A 13,319-nucleotide genomic window follows, 5' to 3' on the forward strand; every position below is an offset into this window, starting at 1 on the left:
ATGCCATCATCCTCTTAGGACGAAAAATGCGGTCGAACGATGTTGGGCATCGCATGCCATTATCGCCTTTGGGCAGCACACACGGTCGAACGACGTCGGGCGTAACATCACATCACCCCATTTGGACAGCACACACGGTCGAACGACGATGGGCGTGGCATGTCATCATCGCCTTTGGAAAGCACACACGATCGAACGATGTTGGGCGTGGCATGCCATCATAGCCCTTGGATGACTAACACGATCGAACGTCGTCGGGCATGGCATGACATTAATGCCTTTGGACAACACATATGGTCGAACGACGTCGGGGATGACATACCATCACCGCCTTTGCACAACACACATGGTCAAACGACGTCGGGCATGGTATGCCATCATCGCATTTGGGCAGAACACACGATCAAATGACGTCGGGCGTGGCAGGCCACCATCGCCTTTGGGCAGCACAAACGGTCGAACGACATCGGGGGTGGCATACCATCACCGCCCTTGGACTACACGCACGGTTTGACGACGTTGGGCGTGGCATGACATCATGACCCTTGGACAACACACATAGTCGAATGACGTGAAGCGTCTCATGATATCACCGCCCTTGTACAGCACACACGGTCGGCAATGTAAGGCCTGACATGATATCACCGCCCTTGTACAACACACACGGTCGGCAATGTCGAGCGTGGCATCACATCACCGCCGTTGGACAGCACACACGTTCGGACGACGTCGAGCATGGCATGACATCACCGTTTTTGGACAGTACACACGGTCAAAAAACTTTGGGCGTGGCATGCCATCATCGCATTCGGGCAGCACACACGGTCAAACAACGTTGGGTATGCCATCATCGCCTTTGGGCAGCACAAACGGTCGAACGACGTCAGGCGTGGCATGCCATCACTGCCCTTGGACTGCACGCACGGTCAGACGACATCGGGCACAGCATGACATCACCAACCTTGGACAGTACACACGAACGAATGACGTCAGGCGTGGCATGACATCACCACCCTTCCACTGCACGCACAGTCGAACGACTTCGGGTGTGTCATGACATCACGGCCCCTAGATAGCACACACGGTCGGCAACTACGGCGTAGCATGACAGCACCGCTCTTGGACGGCACACACGGTCGGCAACGTCGGGAATGGCATGATTTCACCACCCTTGGACAGCACACACGGTCAAACGATGTCGAGCGTGGCATGACATCACTGCCCTTGGATAGCACACACGGTCGGCAATGTCGGGCGCGGCATGACATCACCGCCCTTGGACAGCACACACGGTCGGCAACGTCAGGCGTGGGATGACACTACCACCGTTGGATAGCACACACAATCGGACGACGTCGAGCGTGGCATGACATTTCCGCCATCAGACTGCCCACACGATCAAATGACGTCAGGTGTGTCATGCCATCATCACCTTTGGACAGCACACACGGTCGAATGACTTCGGGCGTGGCATGCTATCATCGCCTTTGGGCAGCACACACGATCGAACGACGTCGGGCATGACATGCCATCATCGCTTTTGGGCACATAAACGGTCGAACGACGTCCGGCATGGCATGCCATCATCGCCGTTGGACTAGCTCACACAGTCGGACGGTGTCGGGCCTGGCATGCAATCATCGCCCTTGGACAGCAAACACAGTCGAACGACGTCGGGCTTGGCATGCCATCATCGCCTTTGGGCAGCACAAACGCTCAAATGACGTCGGGCGTGGCATGACATCACTGCCCTTGGGCAGCACGCACGATCGGCAACGTCGAGCGTGGCATGACATCACCATTGTAGGACAGCACACGGTAGGATGACGTCGAGCGTGATATGACATCACCGCCTTTCAACATCACACACTGTCAAACAACATCGAGCGTGGCAAGCCATCATCACTTTTGGACAACACACACGGTCAAACGACGTCGGGCGTGGCAAGCCACCATCGCCTTTAAGCAGCACACACGGTCGAATGACGTCCGGCGTGGCATGCTATCATCGCCTTTGGGCAGCACAAACGGTCGAACGACGTCCATCATGGCATGCCATCATCCTCTTTGGATGAAAAACGCGGTCGAACGATGTTGGGCGTCGTATGCCATCATCGCCTTTGGGCAGCACACACGGTCGAACGACGTCGGGCATAACATCACATCACCACCTTTGGACAGCACACACGGTCGAACGACGACAGGCGTGGCATGTCATCATCGCCTTTGGAAAGCACACACGATCAAACGATGTTGGGCGTGGCATGCCATCATAGCCCTTGGACGGCTAACACGATCAAACGACGTCAGGCGTGGCATGACATCACTCCTTTGGACAACACACACGGTCGAACGACGTCGGGCATGACATGCCATCACCGCCTTTGCACAACACACACGGTCGAAAGACGTCGAGCGTGGTATGCCATCATCGCCTTTGGGCAGCAGACACGATCAAATGACGTCGGGCGTGGCAGGCCACCATCGCCTTTGGGTAGCACAAATGGTCGAACAACGTCAGGGGTGGCATGCCATCACCGCCCTTGGACTACACGCACGGTTAGACGATGTTGGGCTTGGCATGACATCACCGACCTTGGACAGCACACACGGTCGGCAAAGTCGGGCGTGGCATTACATCACCACCCTTGGACAGCACACACGATCGGCAACGTCGGGCGTGGCATGACATCACCTCCCTAGGACACCACACACGGTCGGACGACGTCGGGCGTGACATGCCATCACCGTCATAAGACAGCACACACGGTCGAACGATGTCGGGCGTTACATGCCATCATCACCTTTGGGAAGCACACCCGGTCGAACGACATCGGGCATGGCATGCCATCATCGCCTTTGGACAGCACAAACGGTCGAACGACGTTGGGCGTGGCATGACATCACCTTCCTAGGACTGTACGCTAGGTCGGACGATGTCGGTCGTGGCATGACATCACCGCCCTTGAACAACACAGACGATCGAATGACGTAGGGCGTGCCATGACATCACCGCCCTTGGATGTCATGCATGGTCGGACGACGTCGGGCATGGCATGACATCACTACCTTTGGACAACACACATGATTGAACGATGTCGGGCGTGGCTTGCCATCATCGCGTTTTGGCAGCACACACGGTTGAATGACATCGGGCGTGACATGACATCACCTCCCTTGGAGTACACGCACGGTCGAACGATGTCGGGCGTGGCATGACATCACTGACCTTGGATAGCACACACGGACTGTCACGTCGGGCGTGGCATTACATCACCACCCTTAGATAGCACACACGATCAGTAACGTCGGGCATGGCATGACATCACCGCCCTTTGATATCACACATGGTCGGACGATGTTGGGCGTGCCATGGCATCACTACCCTTGGACTACACGCACGATCGAACGATGTCGGCCGTGGCATGACATCAAAGCTCTTGGACAGCACACACGATCCGACGACGTCGGGCGTGGCATGACATCACCGCCCTTGGACGGCACGCATGGTCGGACAACTTCAGGTGTGGCATGACATCACCGCCCTTGGAAAGCACACACGGTCGGCAACACCGAGCGTGGCATGACATCATCGCCATTGGACAGCACACACGATCAACACATCGGGCGTGGCATTACATCACCGCCCTTGGACAGCACAGACGGTCGTCCGTGTCATGACATCACCGCCCTTAAACAGCACACACGGTCGGACGACGACGGGCATTCCATTCCATCACAGCCCTTAGACTGCACGCACGATCGGACGACGTCGAGCGTAACATGACATCACAACCCTTGGACAACACTCATGGCCAGAAGACAACGGGCGTGGCATGACATCACCGCCCTTGGACGGCACGCACAGTCAGACGACGTCGGGCGTGGCTTGACAACACCTCCCTTTGAAAGAACACACGGTCGGCAACATCGGGCATGGCATGACATCACCTTCCTTGGACAGCACACACGGTCGGACGACGTCGAGCGTGGCATGACATCACCTCCCTTGGACAACACACACGGTCGAACAACGTCGGGCGTGGCATGACATCACCACCCTTGGGCAGCACACATAGTCAGTAACATCGAGCGTGGCATGCGATCATCGCCTTTGGGAAGCACACACGATCAAACAACGTCGAGCGTGGCATGCCATCATAGCCCTTGGACGGCAAACACGATCGAACGACGTCAGGCGTGACATGCCATCACCGCATTTGGACATCACACACGACGGAACGACGTCAGGTGTGACATGCATCACCGCCTTTGGGCAGCACACACGGTCGAACGACATCGTGATTGGCATGCCATCATCACCTTTAGGCAGCACACCTGGTCGAACAACGTCGGGCGTCGCATGCCATCATCGCCTTTGGGCAGCACAAACGGTCGATCGACATTGGGCGTGGCATGATATCACCACTCTAGAACTGCATGCACGGTCGGACAATGGCTGGCATGGCATGACTATACCGCCCTTGGACAGCACACACGGTCGAACGACGTCGGGCGTTGCATGACATCACCACCCTTGGACTGCACGCAAGGTCAGACGACGTCGGGCATGGCATGACATCACCGCCTTTGGGCAGCACACATTGTTGAACGATGTCGGGCGTGGCATGCCATCATCGCCTTTGGGCAGCACACACGGTCGAATGACGTGTACCGTGGCATGATATCACCGCCCTTGGACAACACCCACTGTCGAATAACGTCGGGCGTGGAATGATATCACCGCTCTAGGACTGCACGCACGGTCGGACGACGTTGGGCGTGGCATGACATCATAGCCCTTGGACAGCACACACAGTCAAACAACGTCGGGCGTGGCTTGACATCACCTCCCTAAGACAACATACACGGTCGAACGACGTCGGGCGTGGCATGACATCACCGCCCTTGGGCAACACACACGGTCGGCAACGTCGGGCATGGCATGACAATACCACCTTAGGACAGCACACACGGTCGAACGATGTTGGGCATGACATGCCATCACCGCCTTTGGACAGCACATACGGTCGAACGACGACGGGCGTGGCAAGCCATCATCGCCTTTGGGCAGCACCCCCAGTCGAACGACGTCGAGCGTGGCATGCGATCATCGCCTTTGGGCAGCACAAATGGTCGAACAACGTCCTGCGTGGCATGACTTTACAGCTATTGGACAACACACACGATCTAACGAAGTCTGGCGTGGGATGACATCACCGCCCTTGGACGGCACGCACGGTCGGTATCATCAGGCATTGCATGACATCACCGCCTTTGGACAACACACACAGTTGAACGTCGTCAGGCGTGGCATGCCATCATCGCCTTTGGGAAGCATACACGGTCGAATGACATCGGGCTTGGGATGCCATCATGGCCTTTGGGCAGCACAAACGGTCGAACGACGTCGGCCGTGACATGATATCACCGCCCTTGTACAGCACACACGGTCGGCAATGTCGAGCGTTTCATGACATCACCGCCGTTGGACAGCACACACGGTTGGACGACGTCGAGCGTGGCATGACATCACCGCCTTTGGACAACACAAACGGTCAAATGACTTTGGGCGTCGCATGCCATCATCGCATTTGGGCAGCATTCACACGGTCGAACAACGTCGGGCATGGTCTGCCATCATCGCCTTTGGGCAGCACAAACGGTCGAACGACGTCAGGCGAGGCATGCCATCACCGCCCTTGGATTGCATGCACGGTCAGACGACATCGGGCGTGGCATGACATCACCGACCTTGGACAGTACACACGGTCGAACGACGTCAGGCATGGCATGCTATCATCGCATTTGGACAGCACACACGGTCGAACAACGTTGGCCGTGGTATGCCATCATTGCCTTTGGGCAGCACACACGGTCGAACAACGTCGGGCGTGGCATCACATCAACGCCTTTGGACAGCACACACGGTCGAACGACGTTAGGCATTGCATGCCATCATATCCCTTGGACGGCAAACATGGTCGAACGACGTCGGGCGTGGCATGCCATCACTACCATTGGACAGTACACACGTCGGGGGTGGCACGCCATCACCGCCCTTGGACTACACGCATGGTAAAATGACGTCGGGCATGGCATGACATCACCGCCATTGGACAACACACACGGTCAGCAACGTCGGGCGTGGCATGACATCACCACCCTTGTACAGCACACAGGGTAGGCAACGTCGGGCGTGGCATGACATCACCGCCATTATGCAGCACACAAGTCAGACAGCGTCGAGCGTGGCATGACATCACCGCCTTTGGACAGCACACACGGTCGAACGACGTCGGGCGTGGCATGCCATCATCGCCTTTGGACAGCACACATGGTCGAACAACGTCGGGTGTGGCATGCCATCATCTCCTTTGGGCAGCACAAACAGTCGAACGACGTCAAGCGTGGCATGACATAATCGCCTTTGGACTAGCTCACGCAGTCAGATGTCGTTGGACATGGCATGCCATCATAGCCCTTGGACGGCTAACACGGTCGAACGATGTCGGGCCTGGCATGACATCACTGCCTTTGGACAACACATACAGTTGAACGACGTCAGGCATGATATGCCATCACCGCCTTTGCACAGCACACACGGTCGAACAACGTCGGGCGTGGTATGCCATCATTGCCTTTGGGCAGCACACACGATCAAATGACGTCGGGCGCGGCAGGCCACCATCACCTTTGGGCGGCACAAACGGTCAAACAACGTTGGGGGTGGCATGCCATCACCGCCCTTGGACTACACGCACGGTTAGACGACGTCGGGCGTGGCATGACATCACGACCCTTAGACAACACACAGTTGAACTACGTCAAGCGTGGCATGATATCACCGCCCTTATACAGCACACACGGCCAGCAATGTCGGGCGTGGCATGACATCACTGCCTTTGGACAACACACACGGTCAAATGACTTTGGGCATGGCATGCCATCATTGCATTTGGGCAGCACATATGGTCGAACAACGTCGAGCGTGATATGCCATCATCGCCTTTGGGTAGCACAAACGGTCAAACAGCGTCAGGCCTAGCATGCCAACACCGCCCTTGGACTGCACGAACGGTAAGATGACATCGGGCGTGGCATGACATCACCGCCCTTGGACAGTACACACGGTCAAACAACGTCAGGCGTGGCATGACATCACCGCCCTTCCACTACACGCATAGTCGGACGACGTCGGGCGTGGCATGACATCACCGCCCTTGGATATCACACACGGTCGACAACTACGGCGTGGCATGACAACACTGCTCTTGGACAAAACACACGATCGGCAACGTCGGGAATGGCATGATATCACCGCCCTTGGAAAGCACACACGATCAAACGATGTTGAGCGTGGCATGACATCACCGCCCTTGGACTTCACGCACGGTCAGACGTCGTAAGGCATGGCATGGTATCAACCCCCTTGGATAGCACACACCGTCAGCAACGCCGAGCATGGCATGACATCACTGCCCTTGGATAGCACACACGGTCGGCAACATCGGGCGTGGCATGACATCACTGCCCTTGGACAGCACACACGGTCGGCAACGTCGAGCGTAGGATGACATCACCGCCGTTGGACAGCACATACAGTCGGACGACGTCGAGTCTGGCATGACATTTCCGCCATTGGACAGCACACACGGTCAAACGACGTCAGGTGTGTCATGCCATCATCACCTTTGGACAGTACACACGGTCGAACGACTTCGGGCGTGGTATGCTATCATCGCCTTTAGGCAGCACACACGGTCGAACTACGTCGGGCATGACATGCCATCATCGCCTTTGGGCAGCACAAATGGTCGAACGACGTCTGGCGTGGCATGCCATCATCGCCGTTGGACTAGCTCACACAGTCGGACGGTGTCGGAATTTAAATAAAGAAGAACTTACAGAAATTTTCAAAGTTGCTTACAGAAATCTTAGAGGACCTTTATTTCATACAAAGCATAATGTTTACATAAAGAGAGAGCATTCAAAAAATTGTTCTTGTGAAGAATTTTTGATGCTTAAGATGAAAAACTAAAATGCCTTTTATAGGCAAAGCTGAGAGACAAAGAGATTTTGAAAATCTAAAAGCTAATCTTCTGATTGGCCCTTGATTCTCGTCCGTTGCTTTTGGTTAAAGCAAAAATAAAGTGGTTGTCATCTTCTTCTTTTTGAAAAGCAAAGATGCCTGACTTCAAGTTGTTTGTCATCTTCTTCTTTTTGAATAGTGAAGATGCCTGACTTTGTCTGCCATGATGTGGGCCTTTGATAGCGAATTCCTTTCGTCGTGACAGAGTCAGCAAAAGATTCAGTCTTCTTTGAAACTCCATTTGCTACTTCCTTGGTAATTCTGATTCTATGAATCTCTACCTGGAAGACTAATTATTCTTGCTTTTAATAGCCTCAATTAGGACTCTTCAGTCAAAAGGATTTAGATAAGATTTGGCTAATGCTTTTGGATTAAGCATGTCGCCATTGTCATCACTTTGTGATGAGGCCTCATCAAGTAGCTGGTTAATAGCAGCTTCATCTGGATTTTCGTCAAGTTCTGAGAGAGCCTTTTCAAGTCTCTTTTTTAAGTCACTCTTTGAAGGTGACGCCTGAGATATTTCCTTTCCCTTTGAAGGAGATGGATTGCCTTTTCTGGCAGGAGACCATCCTTTAATTCGGATTTCTTTGGACAAGAATTTGATCCTGTCAAAATCTGCAATAACAAACGTCTATGATAAAATATAAAATAAACGTCTTTTTATAAAGTACTTACAGAGCTTGATGTGCTCTGGGAGGGTTGATATGCCTTCTTCAGCCTGGAATTGCGGATAATTTTCTAAAAACTGACGAGGCATGACTTGCTTATTTCCACCAAAAAGGCTCCACCATTCATAGAACCATCTTGGTATGATTGAGGCTGATACCTCTGGACAATATTTGATAAACCACGTGCGGGTGGTTGGCCTGACGTACATGAAATTCATCCAAGCGTTTTTATAATCAAACCAGTTGTAGGTTTGAGGGTTGAATCTCTTGGATAGATTGATCGGAGTTTGTAGATGGTCTACAGTCCAGTTATACGGAGATAAGATCTTTTTGATCGTCAATTTTGAATAGGCGATGCTTTCCGAGTAAGATTTATCTGCCAATTCATGTTCTATTTCTACTGATCCGGTATCAATGAGAATAAACATAAAGTACCTTCTGGTTTTTAAGGAATTGTCTGTCTCGACGTAATTCCTGTTGGTGTAGATAGGCTTCAAGAGATGTTTGACCTCATAACCTTCATATTTCTTGTCGAGTGCAAGGATTGGGATGATATTCAGAGAAATCATTTCAAATTTCTCTTTCTCTTTTGGAGTTTGTCTGGGAGCTACTTGGAGTAACTGCTTCTGCAAAACTTTGAGGCTGCTTCATTGTGTAGCAGTCACTTGTCTGTTTCTGAGAGAATCTAAGTTCTCCGCTTGGTGATCAAGAGGTGTTGGCTTCTTGATCCTTTGAAAAAGGTTTCTTTAATACCATCATTTCGGTTGGTCGACTCTGTGGGAGTACTGTTGGATTAATGGGTGGCAAACTTGCCAAAGCTGAGTACCTGTTTACATCAGGTCTTGCTGGGTTAATTTCAGGCCTCCTTGCAAAGGGACCTGTACTGGCTGGTTCATTAGGATTGGTCCTAACTGGTTGTTTGCCTGCCATTGGCCTGATTTGTGGTCTCATGTTTACCCTGCAAAAATTCTCTCGTTAGATAATCAGGCAAAGAGTTATTTTCACCTTTAATGAATTCGATTTGAAAATCAAAGCTGGATAATAAAGCTTGCCATCTAGCAAAAATCTGTTTAGAAACAATATTTTTGACATCCTTTTGAAGGATTTCTTTAGCAGATTTGCAGTCCACTCTAAGAAGAAATTCTTTATTAACTAGATCATCTTGGAACTTGGTTATGCAAAGAACAATAGCTAGGACTTCCTTTTTTATCGTGCTATAATTCTTTTGGGCAGAATTCCAGGTTCCTGAATAATAACGGACCAGCTGCTCCGTAGATTTGGGGTCTTTTCTTTGTTTAAGAATGCCACCATATCCGATGTCAGAAGCATCAGTCTCAACAATCATAAAAAAATCTGGGTTAGAGACACCTAAGCAAGGAAGGTTCTTAACCATATCTTTAAGTAGAACAACTACCTTAGTATGATCGTTACCCCAGGGTGAAGGATTCTTCTTTAACCTGTCAAAGAGGGGCTTGCAAATATGTCTAACTTTAGGAATAAAGTCAGCTACATAGTTAAGACTCCCGAGAAATCTCTGTAGTTGAGTTTTATCCAAGATGACATCTAGGAAATTATTTGAAAACTCAATAGACCTGCAAATTTGTTTATAGGTGCCTTGATAAAGATCATGCCCTAAAAATCTGATTTTTGTCTGAAATAATTTTATTTTCTTAGCACTAATGACAAGACCATTGTGCTTAACAATTTTAAAGAAAATATTCAAATGTTTAAAATGAGAATCAATGTATTCAGAAAAGATTAAAACATCGTCAATATAAATTATTGACATCTGGCTAATATGATTAAAGATGGAGTTCATGATGTTTTGAAATTCTGATGGGGCATTTTTAAGCCCAAAAGGCATGACATTCCATTCATATTATCCAAACGGGACATTGAAAGCTGTTTTGTATTTATCTTTTTCGGCAACTTGAATTTGCCAAAAACCTGATTTCAAATCAAATTTGCTGTAGACATTTGCTTTAAAGGTTCGTTTTAAAAGATCCCTTTTGTTGGGAAATGGATAACGAATCCATTTTAAAACAGAGTTTAAAGGTTTATAATTAATCACCAGTCTAGGTGACCCTCGTTCTTGTTCAGCTGCATTGTTTACATAAAATGCTGAACAACTCCAAGGTGACTTAGATGGGCGAATAATCTTATTTTTTAAAAGAGTATTAATCTCTTTTTTACAGATTTCCATCAATTTATGATTCATTTGAATAGGTCTAGCTTTTGTAGAGATGGCCTTTTCATTGAATCCATCAATGTATGGTAAATCAATAATATGAGATTTTCTCTCCCAAAAAGTGTTTGGAAATTCAGAGCAAATTTCTTCTTCAAATTTCTTTTGAAGATTGTTAATTTTAGCAACCATAACCGGGGTTTTTAAAATTTGCTCAATTTTCTTAATTTTAATATCATCTTTCAAAAAACTAATTTGGTTTATTTTGAAAGCAGTTTGTTGACGTAAAAATTTACTTTCTTCAAGAGAAAGCGTCTTGATAAACGGGAAGAAAATTTGTTTTCTTAAAATTTTTTTTTGATTGAATCAAAATCAGAAATATAAGGTTTTATCTGGGTAATAAAAGGTATACCCAAAATAATTTCTTCATTAATGTTTTTTGTTATGACAAAATCATTAGCAAGGCATATACCGTCATTGCAGATATGGGCATTAGAAAGCTTATAATTTTTAGTGATACGCTCACTAGTCGCGCTGTATAGCTTGGTAGAACCCTTTTGGAGGTACTTGGTTGGGATAAGACCTTCTATTATGCAGTTACGATCCGCACCACTGTCTAACAAAGCAATTTTGTTAAGTACAAAATTAGTACTAATTACAAGCTTAATCATAATGTGAGAACTCTGAGGTCTTACCTTAGTGATCATGCTAATACCTGCGTTGTTTATACCTTTAGGAGATAAAGGGGCTGATTGATCTGAAGATTCTTCGTCTTCGGAGGTAGCAGTCTCTTTTCCTTTAAGAGAAACCTTATTTTCTTCAAGAAATTGATTTGCAAGGGCATCAATTTCTATTTTGTGAAGTCTTGATTTAACTTCACGAACTTCTTCTTTTAGGAGTTTAAATTCTCCTCGAAGATCACTGATAGAAGGTTCTTCTTTTTTATCAGTGTACCTTTGCATGATTTGTTTCATGCTGAAGGGGGTTACATTCCTTGTAACTTCTTTATCCTTTTGCTTAAGGACCAGTTTTTGAAGTTCAAGGAGATAGTTCCTCCGAGCCTCATCATCTTTGATGTGCTCAATAGTTGAAAAAAGGATTTCGGCTGAGTCTTCATAGAGTACTCTTATTGAATGATTGCCACAATAGCAAACTGCTCCTTCGCAGTTACAGCTATCTGAATCATTTTGAGCTACGTTGAGGAATTATTCTTCCTCTGTTTCACTTTTTTCTGATGATTCTGATTCTGATTCAGACTCTGATTCAGATTCTTCTTCATTCAGGGTAGCAAGAAACTTTTCTTTAGTTTCTTCGTCTACTTGAAGAAGGCTGATTTTCTTTCCTTTTTTCTTATTTCTTGGACAATCAGGAGCTCTATGTCCTGTTTTGCCACAAGTCCAAAGGTGTTACTATGCTTATGGAATCACACCAAGAGCATAGCACTACTTTTTTTCCTAGAATGTTAAAGTGGGATGAGATTCTTTCCGACGAAAGTTGGAAGTTTGAATCCATAACAGAGCCACTTCCTATTCAACCCAGTAGATCCTCCATAGAGAGTATCCTTCAGTTTTCAGATGGATCGGTGAACCTAAAGTTCCTCAGGTCCAGTTCTTCCAATCCTGAGTCATTCAGCATAAGGTTGTTCCTCTATTTATACACATAAATTACACATAAATACTATTTACTTTACATAATTGGCCGACAAACTTTTTACATGATTGGCCGACAAACTATTTACTTTACGACTTTTGTACATTTGGCTTTTTTCAGCCGACGCAAGACGACAAAAATAAAAAGACTCTTACTTTATACATATGGCTGATATTCTGCCGACACAATAATACATATAATACTTTATACATATGGCTATTATTCAGCCAACAATAAATTTTTTTTTATCTTTTTTAACCTGTAATTTCTACCATATCACCTTAGCCAGTATTCAGTCATATTTAATCTCAAATATCTAAATCATCATATAAATCATACATGTCATAATAAAGCTCATCTTGTATACTTTGTATGGTTAACTCTGTCCATTCTTGGGTTGTTATTTCTATTATCTCATATATTAATAATTTATTATAAATTTCTCTTTTTATATCAGTATTCAAATTTTTTAGTATATAGAGTAGTAATATCTTATAATCAACATTATCGTCTAATAGGTATGTTTCCATTTTTATTATTTTCATTTTTCACTAAAATTTTATTCCTTCCAACCTCTTAATAAATTATACTTGTTTATTCTGCAAAAATAATAATTTAATAATCATCTCGTCTGGTCACTACTACAGCTTTCTTCTTTGATTAGTTACCCTAACAGCACATCAACTTTGTTTACTCCCCTAAACGACCTTCTCTGCCTACCGGT

Source organism: Solanum lycopersicum, chromosome 6 (assembly GCF_036512215.1).
Source record: "Solanum lycopersicum chromosome 6, SLM_r2.1".
Taxonomy (NCBI): Eukaryota; Viridiplantae; Streptophyta; class Magnoliopsida; order Solanales; family Solanaceae; genus Solanum; species Solanum lycopersicum.